Source organism: Rattus norvegicus, chromosome 20 (assembly GCF_036323735.1).
Source record: "Rattus norvegicus strain BN/NHsdMcwi chromosome 20, GRCr8, whole genome shotgun sequence".
NCBI lineage: Eukaryota > Metazoa > Chordata > Mammalia > Rodentia > Muridae > Rattus > Rattus norvegicus.
The window spans coordinates 48,375,880-48,403,305 of NC_086038.1; the positions used below are offsets into that span (position 1 = coordinate 48,375,880).

Consider the following 27,426-nt stretch of genomic DNA (forward strand, 5'->3'; position numbering starts at 1 on the left):
CAGGCTAACAGCTGCAGAGGGAGATCCTGTCTCAAAAAGATAAATAAGGCGGGGGTCGGGGGGAGTTCTCATCACAGACAAAAAGGATTGTAAGATGGCTTCGTAGGGTGCGTACAGGCCTTTCCCACACAAGCCTGGTGACCTGAGTTCAGTCCCCAGAACCCAGGTCACGGTGGGAGGAGAGTTTTCCTCTGACCTCCACCTGTGCTCTGTGGTGTGGACGCGCACACACAGCATGCGCACACACACGGAATAATAATAATAATAATAATTTACAGTGTTATTAGTACGCCTGCACGTCAAATCTAGAAAACATCTCAAAATTTCCTCTAAGTGAAACTGGGTCAGGTTGCGTTGGAGGACGACATAACTGACTCTTCATATGTGGAGAATGTTTAAGAACGAGAAGAAGACAGAGGTTTTTTGGGTTTTTTTGTTTGTTTGTTTGTTTGGTTGGTTTTTTTTTTATTAACCTTTGAATTTAGGCAATTGGACTTGGTCTCAGCTGTTAATATTAGAATTTATAATTTGCTTTTTTGCACGTTATTAAGTGGCAGCTGGTGACTCGGAATTATAGCAACAATAGGCTGTGCGTACGAGGTTCACTGTCTTTCCAGACATTCGGTTTCCACTGGAACTTAAATTACCAAACAACCAGGCGTGTGCGCCTTGGAGGTGACATAAAAATAAACATAAGTAGCATTGAGAGAAACTATTATAGTGGCCGTTCGCTTAAGGTCGTGTGTAAATGTATAGAACAGAATGGAGGAGAAAGTTGAGAGTGATGCTGACTCTTTGGGGCCAGGGGAGCCCAAGCGTAAGGAGATCATTCGGGGCGTCTTCCCTTTTCTCATGGTAGTCTCCGTAAAGGCCATTTAAGGAATCAGAGAAAGAACTGGAAGAGCTTGAAGGGGCTCGAGACCCCAAAAGTACAACAATGCCAAGCAACCAGAGCTTCCAGGGACTAAGCCACTACCTAAAGACTATACATGGACTGACCCTGGACTCTGACCCCATAGGTAGCAATGAATATCCTAGTAAGAGCACCAGTGGAAGGGGAAGCCCTGGGTCCTGCTAAGACTGAACCCCCAGTGAACTAGTCTATGGGGGGAGGGCGGCAATGGGGGGAGGGTTGGGAGGGGAACACCCATAAGGAAGGGGAGGGGGGAGGGGGATGTTTGCCCGGAAACCGGGAAAGGGAATAACACTCGAAATGTATATAAGAAATACTCAAGTTAATAAAAAAAAAAAAATCAAATACACTGTAGTTCTCAAAGACAACCATAAGAAATCTGCCCGTGCACACTTTAAGAATCATAAGCTGGAGACAGTAGCTTGTACCTGTGCTCCTAGAACTCAAGAGGCTGAGGCAGGAGAGTCGCCACTTCAAATCTGAAGCCAGCTCAGGCTCTCTAGCCAGCTGGTGTCTCAGAAAAACCAAAACAAACTAACAAAACCAGCCCCGCTCCCCAAATGCTGAGTGCTTGCTGGCTTGTTGACAGTGACCCCAAGATTAGGCCGCATAACTTAAGTTAGTTTGGGCTTTGGCAACTGATTTCAAAAGATGCCTCTGCTGTTTTTAGAGCAGTTTCAGAAAGCACGTGCAGTTTGATTACATATTCCTTATCGACAGGATTCTACTCACAGCACTGAAATACATACAAACGCGGCAGCATCCCTAATTCATTGTGAGCAGTACCTGTCTTCATTAACTTCTTATTGTTATGTTCAGCTTACACAGTGTGCACAGATACAGCAATTACATGTTGAGCGCTTTAAGTTCAACATTCTGTACGTCTGACACCACTGTTCGCCAGCATGACTAGGAAAACACTATATAAGATCAGCCTCTGATAACCCAAGTATAATTAACCCCAAAAATAGATGGGCTAAGCTGCCAAGGTGCCAGCCTGAGAGTCAGTGATCAGATATAAAGAGCATGGCGTGGATTGGCCTAAACTGCACGCGGCAAGGCCGAGCTGCACAGCGCTTTTCTGGATGGCACGAGTCAGAGCGAAAGGCAAATGCAATATCCAGTGTCCAGTTCTGCACCTCAGAAACCATTGAGTTCCTGGTGTGCAGTGCTTAAACAGCCATAGCAGTCACTCCCATAAGCTCTTATAGATGTATACAGCAGAATCAAGGAGAACGCTCACAGTGGTGGTAACTGTGTCCGGGGACAGACATAAAGTGTTCTGTACAGAAAACCTGAAATTACTTCCGATGCGTAATCCAGCACACGCTCCTAATCAGTCCCTTGGGAAGCCGAGGTAGGAGGCCAGTTCAGCCTATGCAGCATAGCTAGAGTCCATTTCGAAAGCCTTTTTTAAATGGAAGCCTGTATTTATAGCTTTGAGTTAGTGCTCTCCCTGACCCTTTAAACCCAAATTCAGAGCACCGCAGAAGTAAGCAGTGTGTTGTAAAAAGACGTCTTAGGTTCTGTCTCAAATCTGCCCCTGGTTAGTTACTTAACCTTAAGCTGCACACGACTTACTCATTTACAAAGTAGGACAGTGACGAGTTTCCCACCAGCGCAGGTAACCTGAAGTGCAGTCCTGCTGTGTGTCCACTGCCGCTCTGCTGAACAATATGAATATCCTCAAACTACCCGGAAGGAACCAGTCCTACACCCGGCCGTCTTCCTGACACAGCGGTGCGCCCTCGGGTGAGCTGTTGAGCTCTGTCCCCAGTCACTCCTGGCTCTGCCTTCCACCCATATCCACTGGCCGTGCCTCTGTTTGGCTAAGGATACACAGTCCTTCCCTTTCCTTGCAGGTGCTAGGCGGGAGCTGGCTTTACAAAAGGCTTAGAATCCAGGGAACCCCTTCCTCAGATGCTCTTTACTTTCCTTTTTCCTCCTCAAGACCCTAGCTAGTGGGCCACACAATAGCAGCACGTTCTCGGGTTGGTTCTCTCTAACAATGCATCTTTACCCTCGGAATTGCTGGCATCTAAGTACCACAGTTCAGTTAATGTGATCTCCCCCATTCTCACTGTTCTGGAATGCAGTCACCTCACTCCTTCCAGGATAAAACACTCGACAGCACCACCCACATTTCCCAGTAGCCCTAATGTGACACAAAGAAGGTGCAAGTGCCACCTAGAACTTTTTCTTCCTTCACCAAGAAAGGACAGCTGCAAGGACCTAACTGATGCGCTTGACAGCCTGTGTTTGGCTGGGAAGGAAATGGTAATGAGGGCTCAGGTGAAGGAGGCAGTCATGGCCAAGGACTGGAGGTCAGGTGAGTCAGACACTGGAGGCAGGGGTTAGACATGCGCTGGGCGAGCTGAGAACTGCTAAGGTCGCGACAGAAGGCAGGAGGCTTCAAGGTGTCAAATGCAGAGCAATTCTGGACGGTCAAGGTCAAGTCTGCAGACATGGGCTTTGTAGAGCCTCTGCTGTTTGATTGAGTAGACAGAGGTGACAAGATTGACTTAGTGTTGAACCCAGTCAGGAGAACGACGGACCTGATGAAACACAAGAGAGAACACACAGAGTGCCAGAGTAGACGGTCCCAGCGGACTTGGGGCTGGCTAAGAACAGTGGCTTTCCCCAGCTGGTGGGAAGGTGAGGCCCAGTCTCAGCTCACACAGTTGCTTGCTGACTCCCTCACCCTGATACTGGATCTGTTCATTAGCTCACTGATTAACCCAGTCAGCCAACGTCCGTTGAGCACTTCCATATAATAAACAGAAATACAGTCAGCATCGCTGTCGCTCACACATACTGAGATGTCTGTAGATCCGGGATTACTCTGTGATCTTCATTCACATTCACTGTCCTCGGACAACAGCCTTAGAGAAATGAAGTAGCTTGCTTTTAAGGAAGCTAATAGTGGAGCAACCAATAGGACCCATGCCCTTCTTGGTGCCACGGAAGACATTGCATCAGGGCACCCTAACTGTGCACTCTTACTCACGTGACATCATCCTTACACTGAGCACAACTTTGTATAGTCTGAGTTTGGCAGCGCTAAGCTGTGTCTGAGTAGGAACCAAGTCCCAGCATTGTCATAGCATTCAAGCATTCCGTAGGTTATTGTTGGATTATTGGGACGCGCTTTCCCTGTAGAGTTGAGTGTGGGTGGCGGGGACGCTGGGGAAGAGCTCATGCTTGCCGGCATATCCCCTTCCGTTGCTCTGATGGACTCCTCATCTTTTGTGAAATACTCATCCTGAACATTTTCTTTACTGTAGAAACCAGTTTTCCCCCCAGCTAGACGTCTGCTCAAATAGTCGTTGTATTCTAATGGGTCACTTCAGTAGCTGGGCATCAGAATGTCTGTCGTTTAACATTAGTTCCTCAATGCTCATCGCTACACACTTTGTTATTCCACTCACATTCATGGGAGGCACCATTTCAAGGCCTTGTGTGGATGATGTGCACCTGCCAGATTCGCTGCTGTCCAGGGATAATCGTGTCCTGCAGTGCTCACCGCGTCTCCTGCGAGGCTGTAATTCCTCACGTTCTTCACAGGTAGTGATGCAATAGGTTTTTAGAGGCCGTGTATAAGATAACCAACAAACAGACACAAAACACGTTCCCTCCCCTTCCTTTCAAAGCTGCAGTTAATCACTTGAACAGTAGCCAATACAGTAGAAAGCTGGCAGACTTCCCTCTGCAGCAGGCTATGGGAAGTGTTTGTAATTTACAGCTTATTATGCCGTGCAAATGACAGTGTTCCAGGGAAGGAGAGTGAGAAAATATGGCTGGGAAATTACTTAACTCCCCTTTGTTGGTCGTTTTCTGGCATCAGGAGAAGGATACTTTGCACTTAAAATGCATTTCTGTATTTAATTTTGTCTTTCAATTAAAAGCTTCCAGCAGGGTGGGGGGGGGGGGATATTTGCTTTTTAACTCTTTTTATAGGTGGGCCAGAACAGTTTTAATTTAACAAAATCAATGAGCTGAAAACACCAAAGTTCTCGGGGAATTGACACGAACGAGAACTTACGGCTTCGCTTTTCCTTGTTGTTATCCATCTGCGTGTGTTTGGTTGTTTCAGGTACGTGTGTGCGTGTGTGCGTGTGTGTGTGTGTGTGTGTGTGTGTGTGTGTGTGTGTGTGCGTGTAGGATTCAGAGAACAACTTGCAGGGCTGTCCCCTCCTTCCCCATTTGGTTCCAGAGGCCGCACCCCGCACCAGCCTGGCCGCACCCTCTACCCACCAGCCCTCCCTTACTGATTTTTGGTTTTTTGTTTTTGTTTGTTTTTTTAACCTGCAGTGCAGTAACTTGTCTCAGGGGTACCTGGTGGAAGCTCCGTTTCCTATCGTCTGCAGTACTCTGGCTGAAAACTCATCTTTCTTAGGAACAGCTTATGGGGATGGGGGAGGCCTTGGGATTCTGAGACTATGTCGTGCTTGGCTTTCTCTGACTCCATGGACTCATTGGGGTCACTCCCTCTGCCCTTCTGCCCTTCTGCCCTCTGCCCCTCTGTCCCTCCATCCCTCCATTCCTCTGCCCCTCCATCCCTCCATCCCTCTGCCCCTCTGTCCCTCCATCCCTCCATTCCTCTGCCCCTCTGTCCCTCCATCCCTCTGCCCCTCTGTCCCTCCATCCCTCTGCCCCTCTGTCCCTCCATCCCTCTGCCCCTCTGTCCCTCCATCCCTCTGTCCCTCTGTCCCTCTATCCTTCCGTCCCTCTGTCCCTCTATCCCTCTGTCCCTCTGCCCCTCTATCCCTCTGTCCCTCTGCCCCTCTGTCCCTCCATCCCTCTGCCCCTCTGTCCCTCCATCCCTCCATTCCTCTGCCTCTCTGTCCCTCCATCCCTCTGTCCCTCTGCCCCTCTATCCTTCTGTCCCTCTGCCCCTCTATCCCTCTGTCCCTCTGCCCCTCTATCCCTCTGTCCCTCTGCCCCTCTGTCCCTCCATCCCTCTGCCCCTCTGTCCCTCCATCCCTCTGCCCCTCTGTCCCTCCATCCCTCCATTCCTCTGCCTCTCTGTCCCTCCATCCCTCTGCCCCTCTGTCCCTCCATCCCTCTGTCCCTCTGTCCCTCTATCCTTCCGTCCCTCTGTCCCTCTATCCCTCTGCCCCTCTGTGCCTCTATTCCTCTGTCCCTCTGTCCCTCTATCCTTCCGTCCCTCTGTCTCTCTGCCCCTCTGTCCCTCTGCACCTCTGCCCCTCTGTCCCTCTGTCTCTCTGCCCCTCTGTCCCTCTGCACCTCTGCCCCTCTGTCCCTCTGTCCCTCTGCCCCTTTGCCCCTCTGTTCCTCCGTCCCTCCATCCCTCCATTCCCTCCATCCCTTGAGCCTGGCCACAGCCTCGCGGAAAAGCAGGTAATGCTGGCCTTTTGGTGCCCACTGCGGCTGGCCCTTTGAGGAAGGAAGTTCTGGGGAAGCGTTAGAGCAGGAGCTGAAAGCTAGAGAGAAGCCTGTGCCTCTTTTCCCTTCCAGCAATTCCAGCTGAGGCTGGGCCCGTTTAGATTACACTTCCGTGACAGTGAAAGGGGAAAATGTTGCATTAAATGTTCAAAACATATTTTTCTGTTTTCTGACTTGCTTAGAAGCTAGAATCTTTGTGGACTTTGTCAGTTAATAATTTCATGGGTTTTGGTTTGGTTTGGCTCCCTCCATCTACTCCCAGCCGGTAGCATAGCACAGACCATGCTGAACAGCAATCTCTGTGCACTTGTAACCCATGTTGTTTTAGAAGCAACGCGCCCCTCTCAGCGAGAATAGGAGGATGTCTGTGTCAGTACCAAGGCGCTGTTGTTTTTACTGTTCCCTGCAAAGAACTTTTAGCATAAAACGTTTTATAACCACATGGGAAATTTTCTTTATTTCCTGTTTCAATCCCTCTTAAGATAAACATTACAACCTTAAAGTCATCTCATATTGAGTTTAAAATTAAAAAATAAAATCGGGAGGCCTGGAGAGATGGCTCAGCGGTTAAGAGCACTGACTGCTCTTCCAGAGGTCCTGAGTTCAATTCCCAGGAACCACATGGTGGCTCACAACCATCTGTAATGAGATCTGATGCCCTTTTCTGGTGTGTCTGAAGACAGCGACAGAATGTTCATGTACATTAAATAAATTAATATTAAAGACCAAATCTCAAACAAAAACAGAAAACCACATGAAAAAGTGATAGTAGGTTGACAAACCTGTTTCTTTTAAAAAATAAAATTAAATTAAATTAACTGTAATAATTGGTTGTGTTTCTTGCTTCTGCTTTTTTGGTAAACTGACCCCACTCCCAAGGAAGGGGAGATAGACTGCTTCACTGGTCTTCATTCTCTCATCTGGTCTGGGATTTAAAACAGTTAGCCATCTGGATATGATGGTGAGTCTCTCAGCTCAAGGCCAGCTTGATCTATAGATTGAGTTCTGGGCTAGCCAAGGCTACATGGTGAGACCCTGTCTCGAAAACAAGCAACAGCAACAATAATGAAAGTGAGACTTGAAGTAGGTAGTGCTCTCTTGAGTAGCCTGGGTAGGGAAACTGCCAGCGAACCCCCAGTGTAGACCCTGTGTCAGTCCCTCCCAGCCCCTGCAGTCAGGGACTCTTGTTTTCCTTTGGCCCCTTTGTAGAGCAGAGGGCCAGGCATAGTGGAGCAGAACTATAATCCGAGCACGTGCAGGCTGAGGCAGAAGGATTGCCACAGCCTGAGGCTAACCTGGGATAGAGTGATGCCCTCTCTCAGGTAAGCCGTCTGTTTACCAGCACTCTGTGTAACAATAATGACTTGATTTCCATCTTATTAGATCGATTTATAACTGCCAACCTGCGCATCTGCTGGCCACGAGATAGTCACTGTGGCTTGCTTCTTAGTGAGTATAAAATGAGAGGAAATTGAGCTTTTTATCGGTAGGCACGCCTTTCCCAGCAGTGAAGGGTGGAAGGGGAAGTAACCCACCCCTAAGAAGGATGCTTCCCTTCCCGTGAGTCCGTAGGTCCAGAGCCCTCACACCACGGTTCCAGCTGAAGCGCTCCACGCTCAGCTTCCCTCAGACACGAGCATTACTACAGGAATGCTTGTCCTCAACACAGTCTGATCAAAGTTCAATTTTTTTTCTTTAAAAAAAAAAATCAGAGCAAGGGTTTTGTTTTGTTTTGTTTTTCTTTTTTTATTAATTTATCCCTGTTTGTATCTCTGGGTACGTGTGGAGGTCAGGGGATGCACTGTGAGCTGCCTCTCTCCTCCCACCATGCGGGCTCCCAAGAGCAAGCTTACGCTTGCCAGCTAGCACTGCTTACTGAGCCACCAACACCTCCAAAGCTCACCGTCTGGCATGTGACTCTTACGAGTTTGTTCTGGCTGTCACAGGATTTTAAGGTGTGTGTGTATTGGTTGAACTGTTATAGGTTTAAGAGACCGTCTGTGGACCCTCGACCAGCGTCATAGACAGAGCTGTGCTAGGCCTGTCCGTACTTTGTCCGTTTGTTTGGCAGTTTTTGAGGGTCTATGTCTTCAATCCAGATTGGCCTAAAATTCAACCATCCTCCTGCCTTCTTCCTCCCAAGAATTGGGATTACAGACATATGCTGCTGGTCCCTGGCTCTGTTATCTTTAAAAACAAAACAAAACCAACTTTTTAAGGTTTTTTTTCCTTTGAGATTCTACTTGTTTTTATGTATATTTGAGCGCTCGCCTAAATATGTGTCTGAGCACCACATGGATGCAGTGCCTACAGAGGCCGGAAGAGGGCATCATTCCCTGGTACTGGACTGCAGACCGTTGTTAGCAGCCACGTGGGTGCTGGGAATTAAACCTCAGTGTTCTGGAGGAGCTGTGACCTCTCCTTAGGTTCAGGTGAGCGTTTTGGTTTTTGGGTGTTTTTAAGGTTCATTTTTATTTTATGTGTATATGTATATACATGTGTATGTATACAGTGTGCATGCCTGGTACCCAAGGAGGCAAAGAAGAGGATGTGGATCTCCTGGAATAGAATAGTGGATGGTTATGAGCCGCCTGTCCGGGTGCTGGGAAGTTAATCACATCCTGTACAGATCAGTTTTAACTGCAGCGGTTCTCAGCCTGTGGGCCGTGACCCTTTTGGGGGTCAAAGAATCCTTTCAGAGGGGTCCCTCAGCAGATAGCCTGCATATTAGATATTTACATTATGACTCATAACAGCAGCAAATTCACAGTTATAAATTAGCGATGAAAATGTCTTTACTGCCGGGGTCCCCACAACATGAGGGGCTGGATTCATTTGCATTAGGAAAGTTGAGAAGCACATCTCTCGTGCCGCAGACTTCTTACCACACCTGAACTTCATTAGGTACCATACCAAAAAAAAAAAAAAAAAAAAAAAAAAAGGTCAGTTTGATCTTTATCACCTGAAAGTTTATTGTCGCTGATTGACGTTCTGAGACCTGGTCCATAGAGATGTAACAGGAGGAGAATTGAAGGGATTTTGTTATCTGTAGTTTACCGTTTTGTCAGCTGAAGGATGAGAAGAGTATTCTTCTCTCATTTGCCAGAGTAAAGACTGGGAAAAATAAACAGCAGAGGTCAAATCAGTGGTGGGAAATTATCCAGTAAGATGTACAAGCAGCTCTGATTGACTGACCATATGTGTGCCTGGCCAGCACATGCTGTCCTTTCAATATCCAAACGGGTAACCGCTCTCAACTGTCCGGTCTGCTGAGGTCCATACTACCAATGTAAGGCTGTGGTTTGCTTTGCTTTGTTCTAGCTTGTATCAAGATTTCTTATCATTGAGTATTTTGATGAGCAGAGTTCAGGGCCCGTCCTGTCCTGTCCTGTCCTGTCCTCCCCCGTCCTGTCCTGTAGGCTTCCTGGCAGCCAGCATAAAAATTTGAAATCTTTTGGTTTTCTGTTTAACTCCCTTACTGATCTGGCCTCAAGCGTCTCCACACAGAATTGTGGCTTATCTTGTCTGGGGTTTTTATTGAAATAAAGAGTCTGTACGGAGCCGTGAGTGATCACTGCTATTGTAGGGTAACAATGAGTCGTTAGTCAGATGCTGAGTGCTGTCTTTGTATCCACGGGAATTTTAACATTTCATCCACAGTACTTAGAAACCTCTTTGCAGTCACCTCTGTGCTTGTTTGCTTAGCCAGGAGCTCAGAGCCCATTAAACACCTACCTGCTGATCTGCCAAACCCAGTAAGTAGTTTTGTAGCGGTGTCCATTTAAAACTTTGTAACTGCTACACGGTGTGACCAGGTCTTTGTAACTGCAAACTGGAAGAGCATTGCCCTCCTATAATAATTCATTAAATATAAGTGTGGGCGTGGGCTTGTCACAAATCAGAGAGACCTGGTGATCATCTTGAGAAAATAAATATTTCTAGCACTCGGTGAGTGCACAGCCAAATTGTACAGAGGCAGTGCGGACTGTTGAAAGTAAGTTGATGTGAATGAGCTCTTCAGACTGTGGGCTGGTGCCTCGCCATCAACTTTAACTTTGTGACTTTTGTCAGTTGATGTCGCAACCTTAGTATTATTTTTTAAATAGTTTTTTGGGGTAATTTAATTAAGTAATGTGGTGTTTGCCCATTTCAGACAGCGTGCCTTTGTTCCTGTCAGAACCTCGCTGGCAGGACATTTCTTTTCTTCTCCCTTTTGTTAATATTCAGTGTTAGATAATGGTTTCACAAATAATAGATTCCAAGGACCTTTGATCCACCATTACTGTAAAATAAAATGCAACTTAATTTTTTTCTGGGCATAATGGTTTTAACCTTGTGTACTAATTTGACTGTGCTTGTGGGGGCAGGTCCTTAAATGAGACACAAATGAAGGAAAAATTGCTAATGCTGCCACTGTGTATCTAATGAGCGCTGTGTAATAAACCATAACCTCTTCGACATCGCTCTGGAAAGCGGTGCGATTATTTTGGATGGCTCGCCCTTTGTGGATGGCTCATTACCGTCTGGCATAATATGTATTGATAGAGACTGTAATTGTCAACTCCTATTTGACATGCTGCCTCTAATAAATATGGCCTGCATCGCTGGAGCCCGCTAATACTTAGACAGGCAACTGTAATTAAAGAAAAGATTGTTTTAGGTGAAGAATACACATGTATATTTTAAAACTCTAAAACCTGTCTGTGCCTCCCTCCCCTAGCTTCTTTTCTCAGTGTATCTGAAGGATTAGAGTTCATTTGTCAGTGCAGAGGCCAACGCATGACAATTGTGTATGTTCATGTATGTGCGTGTGCACGCATTGAGTATGTGTTCCTGTGTGTGTGTGCATGTGCATGTGTGTTCCTGCATGCATGTGTTAAGAGCCCCCATGCCTGGTCTCTGCACCTGGATCAGCTGAACTTAATCCTTACCACTCTGGTGGTCAGTTACTCACTTTTCTTGTCTTTTCCTTTCTTAAACTTTTCTTTTTAAGCTTTATTTCCATTTCATTAAAAGAATCTTATATTTTTTGAGAAGAGAACTGAAAGGATTTCTGGCAAGCCAAATTACAGTGAAATATGACTCTCATGGCCATTGGAAGCACACAGAATATTATGTACAACATTTGGGGGATGAAAAGATTAGAGTTGGATCCTGCTTCATTTTAGGTAACATTTATGTCTAGTTAACTATAATTTTTTTAAAAAATAGAATTCAAGTTTCAAGAGAATAATATTTCTACTGTCTCCGGTGTAATTGTGTTCCACATTTCTGGCTTATATACTATAATTCAGATTTCCTATAAAGTAGAATGCTTAGTGTACCGTGTAAAATTAGAAAGTGTGCACCTGCTTGGTCTTCTTGCAGAAGACTTGAAAATGAGGCAGGGCTCGAGTTTTCTCCTAGTAGTAAAGGATGACAGAATTTTCAAGCCAAGAAAATAGAGGCCCAGGAATGTAAAAATAATAATAATAATTGTGGAGAGAAGACTGTTGTCCATCCACCTGTGGATTTGAACCCTCACCCTGTTTATGTTTTCTGTGCCTCTGAGCCCCTGTGTGCACTGGCACAGCGGCCTTGTATCGTCTCCCTAGCAGAGCCAGTGTCATAGAAGGATAGAGGTGAAGCCCTGAGCTTTGCTGCCTAGTAGGAAATCAACATATACTAATTCTCTTCTTTTCGTCCTTTGATTCTCTCTTCTTTCTCTACCCACACAGACAATCACACTTCTTGTCTAACATGCTCTCTGCCATCTCGAGAGCGTCTTGTCTGTGGATTAGACCTTTCATTTGGATGAGCAACGCTAGCCAGGGCTGCCATTAGACACTCTTCTAAACTGCCCTGTATGGATAACTCGCTCAGTTCTCAGCAGTCCTAAGAGATATTACCATTCCCATTTAACAGACAGGAGCTAGTGAAGCGCACAGGACAGGCGTGGGGGGACAGCGGGGCACTTGCTCGAAGTGATATACACAGTAGGGCTAGGGTTTGTCCCCAGGTAGAGCCCACACTCTTAGCCATTTAGCTAAACTCCCTCTGCCCAGCATCTCTTTTCACGTTTATAGGACAGAGGGCAAGAACCAGGTCTGCCAGGGTTTAGAGGACCCTGGTGCTTTCTAGGACAAAGGCGGCATGGTTTGTAAGAGTGAGTTAGTAGGGTAGGAGGGTGGCCCTGGCAGACCCTGTGAAGAGACTGCACCTTGGGTAGCCAGGACAAGGAGGACCTGGTGATCCCTGCACTAGAGTGGCAGACCCTCGCAGTGCCCTGCACTCACCAGGACACTTCTGTTGGGAGAGAGGACATACCTTCTGTCCTTCTCCTGGCTAACTTGTTACCTGTTCCATAGGTACAGCTCTGCTCTCAACTGTGCTAGGAAACCTCCCTGACCTCCATTAAGTGCTCTTTTCTAGACTTCTGTAGCGTACTGTGTAAGCGTGAATGGCCAGGCTAGGCCCCGTGCATTGAGCAGATCAGTGCACTGACAACACTTTGCTAATGTCGTCTCATGTGTGTTTCCCAGCAGCCCCACAAGGCAAGGCCAGCGGTGGCAGCCGCTTTAAATGGGTAAAGCCTAAAGCTTGGAGGTGAGGTTAAGTAATTTGGCTGAGATCTGCATAGCCAAGAAATAGTAGGTCTGAGATTTAGGTAAGATATTTCTTACAATAAACACATGCCCTTAGTAACTGTTGTACATTTATCAGAGGTTATTTGTGTAATATGCATTTGTCTTTCTCACAATAGGATGATAATTCCTTAATAACTGTATTGTATCTTACTCATGATTTGTATAAAACCCTGTCAAAACTGTGCTTTAGAGAAGAGACAGGATACTTATCAAAATGTGCTTGTTTCCACTAAATGTCCTTGGATTTTGCCTTGTACCGGGCTATTAAACTATAGGGCTCACACACAGTTATTTCTCAGTGGGCATTATGGACTGAATTGTGCCCCTCAATGTTTATGTTAGCGTCCTAACCCCGGCTATGATTGGGTTTCGAAACAGAACTGTTAGGGAAACAATTAAGATTAAGCGAGGTCACAGGACTGGTGTCCTCTCTAAGGAGAGAAACAATGAGGTCTTTCTTGCACTGTGCATGTACAAGAAATACTGGAGAGACTCCTTGAGAAGGGGGAAGTCTGCAACCAGGGAGCCCTTGCCAGAAGCTGAAATCTTCTGCCTTTTTGATTGTGAAATTCTAGCCTCTAGGACGACAAGGAAATGTCTAGCTTGAAGTTGAATTGTTTTCGTTTATTTTGTTATTGGTATTGGCAGCCCAGCAGTTTAAGATAGTAGGTTAAGCTAGATCTTTAGGCCTGTGTCCTAGAGTTATTACTGCTGTGACAAAGCCAGGGAAGGGTTAGTTGGCTCACACTCCGCTTCACTGTTTATCATCAAAGGAGTCAGGGCAAGAAGCAGGAGGCAGCTGAGGAGGGTGCTGCCTGCCTCCTGGATTACTGCTGCTGAGGTAGAAACGGGTGGAGGATGCACTTGCTGGAATGTTCCCCATGGCTCGCTCAGCTTCCTTACAGAATCCAGGGAAACCATTGCAGGGGTGGCACTGCCCACAGTGAGTCGGGCCCTCACACCGATAGCTAATTAAGAAAATGCCCTTTGGGCTGCCCACAGCAGGCCTTGTGTAGGCAGTTTCTCAGCTGAGGCTCCCTCCTCCCAGACGGCTCTGACTGGCACACTTTAGACTCTAAGTCGAATGTTATTGAAGAAATGCTCACAATTGACTGTTACGTGTTCCGGACCTAATGGCAGGAGGTCCTGTCACAGGAGATATACTATTAAAAATATAAGATGGCTCGGTAACACCGCACTTGTCTAGCACGTGCAAGCCCTGGGCTCATCGCTGCAGTCGGAGATGATCCGAGTGGAAGGACGAGAAGGAGACGCACCCACCTGTAGAAACACAGAAAGCCCGGTTGCTCATGTGCCTGGCGTTACAGCATGACAGCATGCTGTCAGGGCAGCTGAGGGGCTGACACCCTCCCCTTTATTCAGAACCCAGTAGTCCTCCTCTCAGGACTCCTGGCTCAGGCATTTTCTGTGGTCGGGTACAATACAAGGGCAGTTCAGCTAGGGACCACCTAAATTAGATCCAACTTAAGGCCAAGGAAAGCTGAACAGGTAGTTCTTAATCCTTTTTCCTCCGAATCTTTTTGTAAAGTCATGGTCTCATGTTGGAACTCGCCGTGTAGCTGAGGATGTCCTTCTACTCCGGGTGCTAGGACCACCAAGCCCTCTCTCTGTAGTGCGGATGTGCTAGAAAGCCTCGTTTTTCACGTAAGAGGCCTTTTCTTCAGAATGAGTCTGAAGACAAAGGGCTAAGCTAGCCTCATTCCTTCCTTTACTCTTCTAAACTAGATTAACTCTGTAAGGCTGCTCTGGTTAACAAGTGGGCCTCCATTTAAAGGCCACAGCTGGCCCTTGCATCCAGACACCAAGTGACCTGATGAAGTTAGGCAGTGAGCCAGCCTGACTTCTGATCATGGAGGCAGTGAGTCGTCCTCTGTTGTTTCTGAGACCCAACGTCAACCATCATTTCCTTAGCTTAGGTAACCTTACTAACAAAATACAGACCGAGAGGCACGTGTGTTGCCCTTTTTCTCTGCATGCGGTGACTTTTGGCGGACAGTAGCAACTCAGCCACTCCATGTTCTTAGCTTATCGTGTGGGGCCTTGACCAGAAAAGGCAGCTGGCTCCCCTCGTGTTTTCTTGGCTCTGAGGAGAGACCACTTTTCCTCTCCCTTGCTTTTAAGCATTGCAGATACACTTATTTATACTTGTAGACATTAATATACATTTGTAGAACAGATCAGCCTTTTCAAGACAGTGTTCATAAACAGTTAAGAAATCTGTAAAGTAGAAATAAACTTGGGATGGATGGCGCCCAAGCCTCTGCCCCACCCATATTTCAGCCTCAGTTTGCCAGCTACCAGGGTGTTCAAACTGCACAGCACCTGCCTACTCTGCACGGACAGCGAGCTCTGCTATGACCCGCAGCTACTCACCTGCAACCCCAGACCCGCAGCCACCCACCTGCAGCCCCAGACTCACCTGCAGCCTCAGACCCGCAGCTACCCACCTGCAGCCCCAGACCCGCAGCCACTCACCTGCAGCCCCAGAGACCTGCTGCAGCACCAGGCATGATATGGAGTTGGGAGCAGGCAGCAGCAGTCCTGCTTCTCAGGGTCAGCCCTTTGTCACCCTTGAGTGGCCTCCCTCAGGAATCGCCACTGACTATGTAATACCATCCTAGCACTTCAGACTGTAGTATTCATGCTACAGTGTGTTCTCCATAGTTTTCTTGTTGAATAGATTTTTGTCATTGTATTTCATCTCCTGCTAAGCTTTGAACCCTTAGATAGTGCTTTAACCAAATTTGGAAGAAGGGATATCTGTGCACTGCACGCTTTGTTATGATAACTGCACTGCACGCTTTGCTGCAATAACTGTGCACCACATGCTTTGCTGCGATAACTGTGCACTGCACACTTACTTATGCATCCTTTCTCTAGAGCCTGATCCACAGTAAGAAGTGCCTCGCTAACTTTTATTTTTAATAATCTGGGTTAATTCTCTCAACTGTATCTGTTCTGACTTGTTTAATGTGGTAGAATTGGAGGAAAAGTTTTCTCTAAATATTGAAGATAGATAGGTTGGTTTAAAAGTAGTAGTAGTTAATATTTTGTAAGCACTTATATGTAAGATTATCATAATCTAGGAAATATCTGTAGTCATCTAACGGCCACACCAGTGTGACAGATGTTCTATTACTGCCATTTAAAAACATGTCCTTTAGAGCTGTCTGAAGTGTCTGAGTGTTTTGCCCATGTGCATGCCTGGTGCCTACAGAGGTGGGAAGGGGGCATCGGACCCTGGGGTTGTGAGTCGCTGTCTCCGTTACTTATCTACTCCTGTGAAGTGACACCGTGACCGAACACCTTACAGAGGAAACGTTTGACTGGGGCTTGCTTACAGCTTCAGAGGGTTAGTCCATGGCCCTCATGACAGGGAGAAAGGCTGTGCATAGACAAGCATGGCTTTGGAGTGGTTCTGCAGACTTACATCTGATCCTAGGCTGTAGGCAGGCAGGAGACAGACGGACGGACGGACAGATGGACGGACAGACAGAGAACCTGGTTTGGGGTACTGGAACCTCAAAGCTCACCACAGTGACACACCTCCTCCCACCAGGTCACAGCTCCTAAGCTTCCCAACAGTTCCACTAGCCCTCAAGCCCTCAAACATAGAAGCCTGTGGGGCCGCTCTCATTCAAATCACCACAGCCAACAAGTAAATGCTGGGAACCGAACCCAGGTCACCTGCAAACCAGCAAGTGCTCTTCACCCCTGAGCCCTCTCTCCAGGCCTGTGGGGTCTGCACCCGTATCTCTGCTGTCCCCTAAGTAGACACAAGTCCTGAGAAGAGATTTCCAAAACATCTCAGAAGCGTCAGAGCACAGGTACTGTAAGCAGGAAAGCATGCGTAACTAAAGTATACTTTTTGGTACTGGTGGTTTTGCTTTTGTTGGGAGGGAAGTTTGTTTGGTTTATTTTGTTGAGATCCTGGTGATCAAACCGAGGCAGACCAAGTGAATATGGCCATTGAGCTTAATGGCCTCAACCCTTGTCCTTTTCTGAGGCAGAGTCTCAACTGTGTAGCCCAGGCTACCCTCAAACTCAGAGCCCTCATCTTAGCCTTTAAACTTCTGTGGCTCGTGTCCCCCAGTCTCCCACCCTTACTGCTCGCATTTCCTTGAGGCCCAGGGTGACATGGAACTCACCGTGGTTCTGCCTCGGTGTCCTGAGTGCTGGGATGGCGGGCGTGCACAGCCACACTCATACCCCAGACTCGAAAGGCTCCCGGATAATCCTCTATTTCAGACACCTGCAGAAGAGTCTAGCACCCTTGGGTGGGCCGCGTGTGTGGCTCCAAGTCACTCACTCAGCACAGATGGCACTGAGGTCACACAGCTGTGGCAACAACCACCTACCTTCTGATTGCAACTGAGGAGGGGGAGATGGTGTTTCCAGAAAGAGGGAAGTCATCATGAAAGGAAGTGCTCACAATAGTCGCCAGCGGCAGCTCTGCACTGACCTCGTGGTCAATTTACAGTGTCAGGGAACTCGTAGAGCAGTTGCAGAGATCACGGCTGGGTGGGTTGGCCTGTTGTCTTACATGATGTTGTATGTGTTTGCGTGACATCTGTTTTGAGTTCTCACTCTCTCGCTCAGGCTTAGCTACACACACAATACACACACAAACACATACACACACAAACACAATACCTCATTGGTTGACTAAGTAAAAACGTTCACGCAGTTCAATACATTGCGACCCCTGAATCAAAGAAATGGAGTATAATACATTCTCTCTCTTTGGAGGAGCTGTACTCCGCCTCCTCTGGGACCCGTTAGGTTCCTGATGTCCCCTCAAACTCCTCTGCTGTCTAGACGCTGTCTCTTGACCATCACATATGTCTTCCAGACCACAACTGTCTTTGACATGTTATGAACATGCAGCAAGAGCTCCGCCTTTCCCTGTGGAAGCCACTGTGTGCCAGCTGTGGTACTGCAGCCTCGCTCACGTACTTCCTCAGTAACCTGGTTCGGTTCCTGGTTCCCCACAGTCGTCCACTGACCCCACACATATGCCATGCCATATGTTTATATGCTGGTGTGTGTGTGCGCACACAAGTTTTAATTAATGAACGAAGAGAACCTTTTTAGCATGAAATTGTGATTAAAACTCATATTTGCTGCTTAACCTCAACGTTGGATCCAAACAAAACTGCAGGCCTGGAGAGTTAGCTCTAGTGGGTTCCATCTCCAGACCTGAAAAATGAGCCAATCAGGCATCAATCAGTAGGTCAATCAATCAATCAGTCATCAATCAGTAGGTCAGCCAATCAATCGGGCATCAATAGTAGGTCAACCAATCAATTCATCAACCAATCAATTCATCAACCAATCAATTCATCAACCAACTGACCAGCCAGCCAGTCAGTCAGTCATCACAGTGCTTTGAGCGGTGTTTCCCACAGGCTCCGCACTTGCACGCTCGTTCTCAGGCGGAGTGAGACTTTGGGAGGATGAGGAGGCCCTCTGGAGGGAGTGTGTCACTAGAGGACAGGCTTCGGGTTTCATTGCTTCCTGTCATCCCTACGCCACCCTCTCTGCTTCCTGTCTGTGGTTCCCGATACAAGCCTTCAGCTCGGCACCGTCACCATACCTGCTGCCCGCTGCCCCAGTCATTATGGAGCCCGCCCTCTGGAACTGCAGGCCCCAAACAAACCCTTCCGTCTGTCAGTCACCTCGTTGTGGTGTTTCGTCATAGCAATAGGAAGTGACTGATAGAAGCGCTGTGCAAAGAATGCAGTTAAGAAGAGCCCGCACGTAGGGATTGGCAGCGCATTGTGATTCCTGAGAAACAATGTTATTCTTGGCAAATAAACAAACGGAATGTTTACTAAGTGATTCATTTGAAAGTTGGACACAGACACAGTACAGAAACACAATCCCTGCATCCAGTTTTAAAAATAACTTACACGTAGCTTTACATTTTTAAGTTTACGCTTAAGCACCAGATAGGTCTTTTATTTATGTTTGGCTTTGGGAGAAAGAGAGAAATGGGGGGCGGGGAGGGGTTTAATGTGTTTTCCTGTTTGCCATAATATTTTTCAGTAACAATTTTGACATTTCTATTTTACTTTATTGTTTTTATAATTCATTTCAGTAACAACTCCAAATACTTACAAACAAAATTACAGTCAAGTAGAACAGCCTAAACGAGGGTTGACTCATACGGTTCGAGGCGTGGAGACGCTCTGACCTTAGAGCGCAGCCGCATTTGCCCATGTGTGCAGATGCTTTTAACCACCGCCGCCTTTGCAGGGGCTGGGGATCAAATCCAGGGTTCATACGTGCTAAGCAAGTGCTCTCCACTGAGTTATAACCCAAACCGATTGCTTAAAACTCACTGAAGAATAAGCTTTAGATGTGAATTTTTTATAATATATGTTATACCTCATTAAAGCAATTATTTTTCATTTTTTAAGGAAAGCAGGTATCTCTGAATATAGTCACAGTTTTTCTGACCAGTTCCGTTGTCTGAAATTTCATATATGATAGATAGCAAGAATATTCTATAGGATCTGAATATTTTAGAAGGTATTCATAAATGCCATTGTATTTTTATATTTACTATTCTGGTTATGTCCTTTCCTGGACTGATACTGTACTGGTAATAGTGCCTCTAAATATTCCCTGACATTTTTCTTCTTGGTGGGAAGTGGAATTAAAACTGTTGGAATACTGATGAGTAAATGACTTTCCAGTGACCAATCCATGTTGCTGCTCACAAGTGTTCTTGGTGTGTGTGCATGTCTGTGTCTGCGTATAGTCTCTAAAATCAGGACATAAACTAGTTTTTGTTTGTTTGCCTTTTTCCTACTTTTTAGTGTTCTGAAAACCTGGCAGATAAAGAGAATGAGATGTCTGTCTGGGTGTTAGATGACAACTGTCCCCTGTGTCCTGGGTGTTGAACTACTGTCCTTCTTCACTTTGAATGTGATGGAGACTGTACCTCGGTGTCTGGCCTGGTGTTCTGTAAGGAGACTGTGCCTGGGCGGCTTGCCTGGTGTTCTGTGAGGAGACTGTGCCTCAGGGGCTGGCCTGGTGTTCTGTGTGGAGACTGTGCCTCGGTGTCTGGCCTGGTGTTCTGTGTGGACTGTGTCTGGGCGGCTGGCCTGGTGTTCTGTGTGGAGACTGTGCCTCGGTGTCTGGCCTGGTGTTCTGTGTGGACTGTGTCTGGGTGACTGGCCTGGTGTTCTGTGTGGACTGTGTCTGGGTGGCTGGCCTGGTGTTCTGTGTGGAGACTGTGCCTGGGTGTCTGGCCTGGTGTTCTGTGTGGAGACTGTGCCTGGGCGGCTGGCCTGGTGTTCTGTGAGGATACTGTGCCTCAGGGGCTGGCCTGGTGTTCTGTGTGGAGACTGTGCCTCGGTGTCTGGCCTGGTGTTCTGTGTGGAGACTGTGCCTGGGCGGCTGACCTGGTGTTCTGTGAGGAGACTGTGCCTGGGTGACTGGCCTGGTGTTCTGTGTGGAGACTGTGTCTGGGTGACTGGCCTGGTGTTCTGTGTGGAGACTGTGTCTGGGCAGCTGGCCTGGTGTTCTGTGTGGAGACTGTGCCTGACTGGCTGGCCTGGTGTTCTGTGAGGATACTGTGCCTCAGGGGCTGGCCTGGTGTTCTGTGTGGAGACTGTGCCTGGGCGGCTGGCCTGGTGTTCTGTTGGTCTCCTTCCCAGATCTCGGCACTACAGTTGTCCCTGGGCTCTCGGTGGTGCTTTGCGAACAGCAGCTGTCAAGCACTGTAAGGAGAAGAGTTTTTCTTGGAATGTCAGTTATTTTACAACTCCACTAAGGATCCTGTTTTTTCTAACTTATTTGATATGATCCATGCCTAAAAGCTACTGTGGTTATTTCCCACTTAGCTCTGCCATCCCCATGGACTGTGGTCAGCACTCACTCCAAACAATAGCACCTGTCAGGCTGTTTCCATGTGTTACGTCAGGCCAAACTAGACTGTAGTGACAAGTGGTTGTAAAATGTCATGGTGACAAAATAGACATCTGCGTCATATTCCTGTGTTACGTCCACACCATCGTTCAGGTTCAAGGCTGGTTAAACAGCCTCCACTCAGAATAGATACACACAGCTGCCCTTGAGTGTACCAGCTCTATCCTGCCCCTTCCTGCCCCCTCCTCCTTCCCTCCCTCTCCCTTCTACTATCCCCTTCCCTCCTTCTCTCTCCTTCCCTCTCCTTCCCTCCTTCTCCCTGCTTCCCTCTCCCTCCTTACCTCCTTACCTCCCTCTCCCTCCTTCCCTTTCTCTCCCTCCTTCCCACCTTCTCTCTCCTTATCTCCCTCTCCCTCCGCTGTTGTTTCATTTTGTTTTTTGAGACACAGTTTTGCCGTGTTGCCCTGGATGGCCCCAAACTCATATCTAGAACAAGCTGACCTCAAGCTCCCGGTGCCCACTCTGCCTTAGTTACCTGAGAGGTGAGGCTGCGGCTGTGACACCACCAGGCGTTTGATTCTGCATTGGCCTGTAGTGGGAAAGACAGTGGTTCCAGATATCAGTCTACTGCGCAGAATCATAGACAGTCATTCCGTAGCTCTTGTCGGTTTTTATCTCTTAAAACTTTCACTGGCTTTCTCTTTCACACACACACACACACACACACACACACACACACACACACACACACAATCCTATCAACACTTAGCTACCAAGTTGGTAGAACATGGGTTCACACATCAGCTGTGTCTCCTGGTGGCTCTTGGGTAACAAGACAAATAGCTTGACTTCTGTATGTTTACATTAAATCTATGAAATCTTAATAATCCCCCTTTATTGGGTTTTGAAGATATGCATGCTGAATAAAGCACTTGACTCTGTGGGAACGCTTATCCCAACACTCCCTCCTTTCCACGCAAGTTCCCAAACTAGCTTCCATCTCGTTCCCAGAGATTTCTGAGGATGTTTTTTAGTGTCATATCTATGTGTTTAAAACCATTATTTTGGGTAGTTCTTCCAGTTTCATTGACCTGCCAAAGAAGTCCACTGCGTGACCAGAACTACTAACAGCCCCTCTGCTAGGAAGGTAGAGCACTTGCTCAGCATCACGGAGGCCTGGGTTCAGTCTCGGCACCATAGACAGCAGGTGCAGTAGCACAGTTCTCCGTCCAGAGCTCTGGCAGTGGGGTCAGACGAGCAAGAGTGCACGGTGAGCCTCTCGTACACAGTGAGCTCTGCTGGAGTGATGGCTAAGCACTTACAGGCTGGCTGCTCCTGCCCAGGGCAAGAGTTTGGTTCATGCACACACGGAGTGGCCACAACTGTTTCCATGTGAACAGCATATGACTCTCCCTTCTGGTTTCTGCAGAACACACACACGTTGAGAGCCACTGGACTAGAGGCTCTCTGGGTTTTCCTGACTGCCATTCTAGCTCCAGGTTAAGTGAAAGACCCTGTCTCAGAGGAGTAGTGTAGACAATAATAGATCCAACTCGGGACAGCACGAAAACCTATTCACACACACACACACACACACACACACACACACACACACACACACACTTACACCACACTCACAAACATACACACCAAAAATCCAGGCAAGTGCATCCTAAATGTCTGTGGCAGTGAGGGCTGTGGGTGTGTGTTCAGTTGAATACTGACCTCTTGCCTGTTGCGTCTACTGCGTGGCTGGTTTAGACACCCTGGGACACGTAGGATGTACTGCTGTGTTTCTGGATATCTAGACAGATTGGAAAACAGTAAATAACGTGACTTAAAGCACAGAACTGAACAGCCTGTGTCCTGACATTCTTCACAGGTCTTCAGCCCTTATCCCATTTTACCTTCACCTCTCCCGGCCAAGACAGAGTTTGTGCTCTAAAGGAACCTGCGAGGTTCTCTTCTCTCACAGAGGTCTCTGCACATCAGCTCCTCCCTGCTGTGTTGCTCACTGCAGACCATTTCACCTGCAGCCTTCCTAACCCCCGCTTGCCCTCATGAGGGAAAAACTAAACCCCCACCTCTCCTGAGGCCATTCAGAACTCACTGAGCCCTGGCGCTGGCCACTGGGCCCATTACCGTTCAAATCCCCCTTATTGTGGTCAGTCTCCATAGTCACAGGTAAAAGTCTGCCTGTCTTCCTTTGCTTTCGCAGATTCCCCATTAACCCTTTGAGACTAGCGTGTGTGAGACCAGCTCCGTCCGATTCATCCTGTGCTTGTGGCTTTCTCATATTCCGGTGTAACTTGGGTCCTTTCCTGGTGGGTTATGCCACTGAACTGTCATTCCTCCCGGTCTTGATTGTGCCTGAAGCAGATTCATGTCTAAATGATGAGCCCTGGACAAGGGGGATTTGTAATGAAAATGGGGGTAGCAGCGAGCTCTTCGTAATCACTTCTTTAATCCTCTACCTGCCATGCCGGAAGAAAATCGTAATTATCAGAGCAGAGAACTCCAGGGCCTCAGCAGAAAGATCGAGCTCTACGGGAGGGGGAGTGACAGGCCGCGCACTCCTGTGGGGCCGGGGACAGTGACTGTGGGAAACTTTGACAGGAGATCTGATGTATTTGTATAACCTTTTCATGTAGAACTGCATTGCAGTGAGGGACGAGATTTTGGTTTTCTTCATTAAAAGCTTATTACATGAAGAAATAGGACAGTGGTTTTGCTTGGGTAGGTGAGGGTCAGAGAGGCGGGTGTGCTCTCCTCAGGATATTAATGTCTGCCTTCAGCCAGGGGAAATGAGCCGTCACTTGAGTTCGAGCGGCTTTATGTACTCCTCACTAGGGATTCCCATATGTCCAGGGAGCTGCAGCAGTGAAAAATGGCAGCGCTCAACGGCAGAGTGCAGAGGGCTCTCATTGGGATTCCTGTCAGGAAGCTCAGCGCAGCCTGCCCAGAGCAAGTCTGTTTCATGTTGATCAGCTGTCCATCTGATAACCTGAGTGGGGACCCGCATTCCCTCCGAGGGCTGCCCCTCCGGTGACAGCCGAAGCACCCAGATGTCCTGCTAATCTGTTTTGGTAGTCTCAAGGATTTTTAACCCTTTTCGTGGTCTCCAAACCCAAAAGGACTCCAACACAAGGGGAGGGAGGACTCTCCTAGCTAGGTTGGCTCTGTTTCTCTGGCAGAAGAGAGCCTGGCTTAACTATTTCCAGAACCCAGATGCTATGAGTTAGCTTCCTCTTCCCATAATGAGCATCTGGTTGGCCTGTCGGATAATTATGTGTTGATAGTGTCGTGTTTGTGTTTGACTTACCCAGACAATAGGTTTGAAGAATATGTTCTTGAGGATGGTGAATTGTCTGGCTTGTTGGTATTGTATGAAGGTAGGCTCGCAGGTGTGCCCAGGGACCACTAAGCAGGGCTCTGCTCTTTGTGCCTCAAAAATGCCATACACATTTCCTGGGGGAGGGCGACGATTGTGAATGATAAATATGTTGCCTCCTTGCTGAGCGCCATCATGGCTCCGTTCTTTCAAGCGTGGCCACCTAAGACAATTCACCTCTTTGTAGATGGGCTGGCGGCTGCAGCAGAAATTAATTACAGAGCACAGCCACACCGAGGTGTTTGCTTCTTGTTGTTTTGGGAAATAATCAACATGGGAAAAGAGAAAGCACTAGTTTTTGTGTTAGGTTGTGATTTTTAAAAAATTATCTTTGAAGCTGAGCAGGGGCGACACATGCCTTAATCCTGGCACGTGGGAGGCAGAGACAGGTGGAGCTCTGAGTTCCAGCCCAGCCAAGGCTACACAGAGAAACGCTGTCTTGAAAAACCAACAACTTATCTTTCAGCCAACTGTGAGTGATAGCATATAATGTCTTTAAATGGCTGGGCATAGTGGTGGGTGTCTTCAATCCCAGCACCCACCACTTCAAGTTCAAGGACAGCCATGGCTGTTACAGAGAAGCCCTGTCTCAAAAACAATAACAAAAAGAAACAGGCAAACAACCCCCGACGTAAATGGAAGAAAAGTGTGTTTGGAGGTCTCCACTGTCTGCTCCCTCACCGTAGACAATGTGTGTTCATGTCGTGCTGGGATTCTAGCATGGACCCAGGTGTCTCTCTGTCCACTTGATGGCTTGCATGTATGGGCACGTCTGGAAGAAACTCCGGGCATTCTCTGCCCTCAACCTGAGAGCTGATCACTACCTGGAGAGGCCACCTTACCACGGATGACAGCCTGGGACTTTCTTCTCCTCCTCTTCCTCTTCTTCCTCCTCTCCTTCTTTTAAATATTTTGATAAGTGTAATCCTCGTCCTCAACAAGGAAACGTCTCATTGCAGCAGCTGGAGACCATTACGGAAAAGCCACAGCCAATCAAATTGCACTTGTGGAGCTTGTTCCCAACCGATACCTTTTTTCTTTGTTGAAGACCGGCGTTCCCCAGGCTGACACTAAACTCACCGTGTAGCCTGCCCCAGCCTCCGGAGAGCTAGAATTACAAGCACGCACCACTACTCCTGGCTGACATTGTGCTTTAGATGGTTAGAGTTCGAGGTTTAGCACATTGATTTTAAAATCAATTCTTTTTAAATTTAGAAACAAGATATGGTTAGTTTTGAATGTTGTAGTCATGGCGAGCCTCAAATCACCATCTAAATTATGTCATCAACATGCATACATGACAAAATCCTGTGTATCTTCAACTATTACAGTTTAACGTAAAATAAACTCTTAAACTTTTGAGTCCAGTTTACTTACAAAACAGATATGTTTGACACCTGATTAAAAGTGTTCAGAGGCAAGCGGGGTCACGTGACACAGGTCTTTAATCCCAGCACTTGGGAGGCAGAGGCAGGCAGATGTCTTAAATTCAAGGGCAGCCTGATCTGTCTATATAATGATTTCCAGTACAGCCAAGGCTGTGTAGACAGACCCTACTTCAATAAATAAATATAAGAGACTAGGACAGAGGATTGAAAGACTAACCTGGGCTAGTCTGTGAGAACTCTTCTCTTCCAAATGAGATCACTTTTTACCTGGCATGCATTTAGGAAAGCCTGTGCATTCTCTTTTTAGCATAGCTGGCTTCTTGATTTTGGTAGGCTCCTGCTGTTGGTGGTGTTGGTGGTGGTGGTGCTGCTGCTGGTGCTGCTACTGCTGGTGGTGTTGGTGGTGCTGGTGCTGGTGAATGTGTTGGTAATAATGGTGATGGTGGTGGTGGTGGTGGTGGTGGTGATGGTGGTGGTAATGATGGTGGAGGTGGTGGAGGTGGTGGTGGTGGTGGTGGCGGTGGTGGTAATGATGGTGGTGGTGGTGGTGGTGGTGGTGGTGGTGGTAATGATGGTGGAGGTGGTGGTGGTGGTGGTGGTGGTGGTGTGTCCTGTGCCACAGCACTCATGCAGTGGTCAGAGGACAACTTTCAGGAGTCTGTTTTCTCCTTCCACCATATTGATCCTAGGAACTTGGGTTTTCAAACATGATGTCTTTACAGAAGTGCTGTCTCACCAACCCTCTTATGGATGCTTTTAACCCTTTCTTTTGGAGGGAATTGAGCCCAAATCCCCATGTATATGTAATGAGTACTCTAAGTATGATATTTTTAATATATCTTAGGAATCCTTTTCTTCTGTCTGCTTTCCTTTGTCCAGAGGTGATGGGGAAACAGAACATAAAAGAGCAAAGTATCCCATGTGCTAAACGGAAGTGCAAGATACTAGTGCTTAACATATAGGGTGAGGTATAATGTGCGGACAGTGGGGTTGCCGTCATCCATGGAGTGGTTGTGAAGGCCTTGCAGAGAAGGCCACTTTGGCCTGGAGGGGGCAAACCACTAAGTCTCACAAAAACAGATAGAGCAGATAGAGCAAAAGGAAAAGGCCTCGAAGCAACCACAGCTTGGAGCATTTTAGAACCAATAGGAAGCTTGGCTTGCGGGGAAGAAAGCACACACGGCTGTGTCTGTGTGCACCTGCCTGTAGATGTGTGCGCATGCTCATGCCTACGTGAGTGGACGAAATGAACTAAGAAATAAAGGACAGAGAAGCTGTGGCAGATGGTACTTGGCCTCGGAGGCCACCGTAGGGAGTTTGGCCTTTTACCTTGAGTGCCAGATAGGCGTCTGTGGGAGGTCTGTAAGCTGAGGAGAATCTGATGATGCTGACGTCATTTTCATGCTTGTCTCCCTTGTCTTACCATTCAGTCACTTGAGTGTCACAGCTGACAAATACCTTTCATCATCATCTGTGTTCAGTCACACAGCAATTCAGCAGTCTCCTATATGGAGACTCCTAACCATAACCCTAACCCTAGACCTAACCCCCCTCTTCCTTGTCTCCTGAGTCTTGCAGGTGGGGGCAATATGACATATTTATTACTGATGCCAGCCATAGTCCAAAATATTAAATGAAATGTTCAGACATGAACACATGGCACATGGGATATTTTTGCTGGTTTATGCTCTATTTCTTTCCCCGCCACCTCTGGACAAGGGAAAGCAGACAGAAGAAGAGAATTCCTAAGACATACATTAAAAATATTATACTTAGAGTATTCATTACATATACATGGGGATT

At 47.4% G+C, this 27,426-nt stretch overlaps 1 protein-coding gene and 1 long non-coding RNA gene across 6 annotated transcripts in view; one reads left to right on the forward strand and one right to left on the reverse strand.

The window, feature by feature from the left end:
- Positions 1 to 27,426, forward strand: part of Pdss2 (decaprenyl diphosphate synthase subunit 2) — a 229,059-nt gene that overhangs the window by 84,092 nt on the left and 117,541 nt on the right. The window lies entirely within an intron of this gene.
- The window catches only part of LOC102551730 (uncharacterized), a 42,902-nt gene continuing 34,496 nt past the window's right edge, over positions 19,021 to 27,426 (reverse strand). The window contains exons 3-5 of the long non-coding RNA XR_597453.4: positions 22,570 to 22,648; positions 21,380 to 21,433; positions 19,021 to 20,696 (exon numbers count right to left, since the gene is read on the reverse strand). This is a non-coding gene — a long non-coding RNA (uncharacterized LOC102551730). The remainder of the gene's footprint in view (positions 20,697 to 21,379; positions 21,434 to 22,569; positions 22,649 to 27,426) is intronic.